Here is a 6,000-nt window from a genome sequence, read left to right as displayed (position 1 = left end):
TAAAAGTCTGAACATACTCCCCTGAAGCCTCTACAAATATCTTTCTGTTCAGCAGATTTTCCTTTCCATCATTTGCTTGAATCTTTTAGTCTGGATGAAAGCCTCCTTGGCAGCAGGAATGATGCATTATCCTTCATTTCACCCCTCCCCCCAAAAAACTTAGATCATTGTCTTACCTATTTCACACAAATAGAGGCTATCCAAATATTAAAAAAAAATAGAGTTTTATCAGTCAGACCATCTTTGGTTCACTTGGAGTTTGTGAAGAATTTTGCATCATTGAGTGAAAGCTGCTCTTTCAGCAGACCATAATTTTGCAAAGCCATGTTGAGTGTATACTTTTGATGAGCAGGTTTAGCTGTGTTGCTGAGTTCATGTTGCTATGACAACCTTAACTTTTGGCACTTTCTGAATTTAGTGTCCTACTTAATTTCCTGTGCTTGGCTCTGAGAACCATATTGTTCATTCTTTTTTGCTAGCCTATGAATCTTTGAACTGAAATTCTTATGAAACTATCTTACGACCTGCTGGAAAACACGTTTATTAGTGTTGAGGTTTTGGTATCCTTGTTACTGATGACATCCAAATGTGCCTGTTATATTTCAGAGTGTAAGAATATAAATATCTGTTTTAGACGAGTTAAGAAACCATTGGTCTAAGCATGCTCAACAGAAGAGCCCCAAAGATAATCTGTGCTAGTCTTTGAAACCTGTGTACACTCTGTCTGCATAGACACTGCGGATACGGCTGAGAAGGTTACCTTGGATCATGTAGGTGGGAAGTGTGGAAATGGGGACCTTCACAAGAGAGGGCCGGGAGGAAGAGTCAGTTGTAGAGATTCAATGGGGAAAGCAAGAGGTCAGAATGATGTTAAAAGGGGTCTGGGTGCAGGTACTTGAAGAAGCTGAAAAAGTCAAAGAGATAAATTGTCTCCTGAAGCTTCCAGAAGGAATGTATACCTTCTGATGCTCTGACTGCTAGAGTAAAAATAAACTTGTATTTCTTAAAGCCACTTAGTCTGTGATAATTTACTATAACAGCAATAAGACACTAGTACAGTTGAGTAATCCATCTTAGTAATTTTAGAGATGATTGAGTGGACCTGTGATGTGCGTATGGCTTTGACTAAACCATACACATTATGCTTATAGCACAAGGAAAATGCAGTAGGAAGTGTGGAGTTTATACTTTAGCATCTGTGTTAGAATTAGGCTAATATAGTTCTCTGTAATTAATTTGCTAAATTGAAGATGAAATTTACCTAAGAAAGTGACTTACCTTGACTGTCAAGTGAGTGCCACTCATTGTGCCAGGTCTGTTCAGTCCTCAGGTCAGACCCGATGTGATAACAGAAGCCTTGGATGTTCTGGCACTAAAGAGCTAAGGTAGGCTCTGCTGGGTCTTAAGAGGTATTTTCTCAAAACAGAGCATCCCAGCCAGTTTTGTATAAAAAAAGTATAAAAGGAGAGCTCTATCTATGTGACTATGAAGAGATATGCTATTAACAATATTAATGTTATAAAAGTAATTTAAAAATATTAATGTTATAAAAGTAATTTTATACATAAATAATTATACATTAAGATTAAAATGGATATATGTTTATAGGATAATAATCTAAAAGGCTTTTATAAGTTATAAAGATTTGAATAAGTTATTTAAGACATGGTATAAGCATATAAGGTATATAAAGTATAAAACTTACATATATGTACTATATATATATAATATTAAAGTTTCTAAGGTCAAAGACTAACAATTACAAAACAGGCAATGATAAATATATATGCATAAAAAATCAAAGTTTCTTTAAAACTATTTAACTATTAAAATATTGCATAATAGTTAAAAGTAACAGAGTGGTGTAACTGATCATTTGGGTGTTTGTCATGTGGTACCCTGCACTGCTCTCTTTAACTATACTGGGATATTATCTACCATTCCTGTTTGTTTGTCACTGGTGGGTTAATATGGATGTGTCCCTCTCATCTGTGTAAGTCATAAGGCTTTCATGCCTTGGGGTCCAGGAGGGATCAATGGTACAGTTTATCAAACATCATCATTCATTCATCACGTGGGTTTTCCAGTCTCTAACCACCTACAGGTTGCCCCTCTTGGATGGACGTTTCCCAGTATGCAGTGAGAATTTGGCATCTGGTTTCAGAATGGAGTTTTCGTTTGGATGACACGGTCCCTCCTAAAGAGCTCTTTGCCTCTGAGTGGACAACCTGAGACACTGGTCAACTTGTCCTGGAGGTGCCCACCTGGATGCAGACAGCTTCCTAGAACCCCCTCACTGGCTGCTTCCTGTTAGAGTGGCAGAGGAAACCTTTTAGCTGGACCCCTGACTGTTTTCCACAGCCGTGCATAATGTGATCATTTATAGGACTTTTAGAGGAAGTAAACAACTATAACACGGACATCCTTTTATGTTTGGACTCACTGACTGTGTTAACCCTCCATGAATGTTACTCCCTGGAGTCCCTCTAGTCCAGAAACTGGGGAACATAACAATCTCTCCCCTCTCTAGTTGTATTGATTTCACCTCTAAACTGGCCAGAGATTTATTGTATACATTATGGGGATGTAACCTGTTTCGATTCCTTCAACATTCACTCAGTATTGTGATTGGTGGACTTAAGTTGATGATTGTTTTGATGATGCCAGAAGACATATTTTGGTCTAGGTGACATGGAAGTCTTGGATGCTCTGACTTGAGTACACCCATCTGGCCTTAAAAATAAAAAGGGGAAACCCTTGAGGGCTGGATTGATCAACTGAGGGTTTCCCCAAGGCCCTGATGTGGGGAGAAGGAATACATGCACCTCCTTCTCAAAACCCAGGAATATGATTGATAGTGTGGTACCAGCCTGAGGTCAGGGCCTCTGGGGAGCTGGGCTTCAGATCTTAAGAACCCAAGGGCATGGTGTGCTCAGTCTGTAACATCCTTAAGATGCCCTTTGCTCCCTTTGTACAACACTGCTTCTGCGAACTCTGTCCCATCTGTCCCCTGGAAATAGACTACAAAGTGCTGTACTTAAGTATGCTTGGCTAAGATGCAGTTTGTGTAAGGTCTCTCAACCTCAAACTTTCTTACCTTCTCTGTCTGTCACTGAAGAACAATCTCATGTCTAGGTCAAGGGATTACGAAGTGTGTAAGGTCCTCAAAGTTGAGTGGAGATGACTCTGTTTACTGTGAAGTGAAAATTTTGTCAAGCCATGTGTCAAACCCAGGATGGATGGCATCTTCAGGACACGACTGTTGTTCTCCACACTGACTGGACATGACACCTTTGGTGTAAACTAATGATACCAGTGCTACTCCACTCCTGGCCATTTTGACTCTGTCTTTGGGAACAGATGTTTAGTCTCATGCCTGTGGCATACCCAGAGACTATGGCTTATGCAGTGTGGCCTGTAGGATCACACTGGGAAGAGCATCGTTTGGGGAACTGTTTTTTTTTTTAGAATTTACCTTCATTCAATGTGTATGGGTGTTTCACCAGCAGGGGTGTCTGTGCACTGCATGTGGGCAGAGAACAGAGGCCAGAAGAGGGCCTCAGATCCTCTGGAACTGGAGTCACATATGGTTGTGAGTGGCTATGTGGATGCTGGAATTGAACCCTGGTCCTCTGGAAGAGCATCCAGGGAGTGCTCTTAACTGCCAGCCATCTCTCCACCCCGTCCCCTTTTATTATTTAATTAGTTTAGAATTCACACATGACTACTGTGCTTATATCATTTCCACTGCACCCTCTCCTGCTCCAACTCTTCCCATGCCCTCCCATTGCCCTCTCAAATTCATGCCTTGTTTTATTGTTATAACACACACACACACACACACACACACAGAGAGAGAGAGAGAGAGAGAGAGAGAGAGAGAGAGAGAGAGAGAGAGAGAGTATGGAGTTCATTCAGTGTTGCTCATATGTATATGTGTTTTGAGATGACCACTTAGGGTTGGATAACTTATCAATAAGGTTGTTCCTGGAGAAGATTAATTCTTTCTCAGCAGCCATTAATTGTCTATAGCTCTGTCTATATCTAGGGGTGAGGCCTCCTTGTGATTTTTTTTACTCCATCCAAGCTTACATGTCAACTGATGGTGTCACTGTGCAGATCTTATATTGCTGAAATTCCATGGGTGTACCTGTCTTTCATGTACACAAGATACTATCTCACAGCAGGTGCCATTATCCTCTGACTCTTCCAATTTTCCCATTTCCTCTTCTGGGACATTCCTCGAGCCTTTTCTAAACCAGTATAATTTCCAAATGCATTCTAAATACCTATCCCTATGTCCGCAGATGACATGAGAAAGAAGATAGACACATGTAGTTAGTACAGGAAAAGTTATATTGTATTACGCTGATACTCATCACACAAAGTTCACACTCCAAACTCCTAACTACTGTCCTAAGACTGTCTCCCCAGGGCTGCTCACCTGTGTGGTATCTTAGCGGCAGGTCAGGTCCAGAATTCTTTGACTCAAGGATCAGGGCCCTGGGTAGACTCTCCAGCCTCGGGACAGATCAAGGTGGTGTCTCTCCAGATGTGCAGAGCAGAGCATTGCTCTTGGTCTCTGCTAATGTACTGTTCAGTGGCCATCATGAGGTCTAGCATTGTGTCTGGTTGTCTTGAGTGAGTGATGTTGCTGAGGCTGGATATCAGGTGCAGCCTTGGGTGTAGTGGGGACCCTGACTAAGCTGTATTTACATGTCTAAAAGGCACTTTTTACTATGCTGATCACAACAGGTAAGTGTGGCTCTCACCCTCATCTGAGAAGCTTCTTTTTGCCAGCAGACAGCAACCATCATAGAAAGCTACAACTGGCCAAAACACAGAGAGCAACCGACCGTGAGTTCCCCATATACATCTGACATATCTTTGGAATCGCTCTTAAGGATGTGTGCCACCCAGAGTAGCACATCAAAACTTCATGAACTTTGTTCAACAGCTCATGGTACTGTGGTAATAGATTTATTAATGCCACTGGAGATCAAAATAGCAAAGCAGCCACACTAGTTAGCCTCTAATCTCAGTACACTTGAGTCGTGTTTAAGGCAGGAAAAGGGTCTCAGAGCTGGCATTCATTCTCCAGCCACATTGAGGATAGGATGGCATTCATTCACCAGCCACACCGAGGAGAAGCAGCAGTCTGAAGTTTAGTGGAAGCCTTTTGCCTCTGAGGATCCAGCAATTGTACTCTTACACACATGCCCAAAAGACGCACATTCATACAGTAAGGACATCTGTTCAACCATGTTCACAGCAGAATTATTTGTAATAGCCAGAACCTGGAAGCAACCTAGATGCCCCTCAACTGAAGAATGGATGGAGAAAATGTGGTACATTTACACAATGGAGCACTACTCAATGGGGAAAAAAAACAATGGAATCTTGAAATGTGCAGGCAATTGGATGGCACTACAAGAAACCATCCTGATAGAGGTAATCCAGTCACAAAATGACAAACATGGTATGTACTCACTCATATATGGATTTTAGACATAGAGAACAGGATTACCAGCCTACAATCCACACTGCCACAGAAGCTAGAAGACACGGAGGACCCTAAGAGAGACATACATGGTCCCCTGGAGAAGGGGAAAGGGACAAGATCTCCTGAGCAAATTGGGAGCATTGGGGGAGGGGAGAGGGGAGAGAAGGGGAGAGGAGGGGAGAGGAGGACATGAGGAATCAGGAAGATTGAGTCAAGGGAGGAATAGAGGAGAGAAAGAAAAGAGGTACCATAATAGAGGGAGCCATTATAAGTTTAAATAGAAGTGTGGAGCTAGGGAAATGTCTAGAGATCTACAAGGTTGACCCCAACTAATAATCTAACCAATAGTGGAGAGGCTACCTTTAATGTCCTTCCCCGATAATGAGATTGATGAGTACCTTATATGTCATCATAGAGCCTTCATCTAGTAGCTTATGGAAGTAGAAGCAGACACCCACAGCTAAACATAGAGCCAAATTCCTGGAATCTCTGGAAGG

Source organism: Mesocricetus auratus, unplaced genomic scaffold (genome assembly GCF_017639785.1).
Source record: "Mesocricetus auratus isolate SY011 unplaced genomic scaffold, BCM_Maur_2.0 Super-Scaffold_6730, whole genome shotgun sequence".
In the NCBI taxonomy this organism is placed as follows: domain Eukaryota; kingdom Metazoa; phylum Chordata; class Mammalia; order Rodentia; family Cricetidae; genus Mesocricetus; species Mesocricetus auratus.
Note: the sequence above shows the minus strand (reverse complement) of the source record.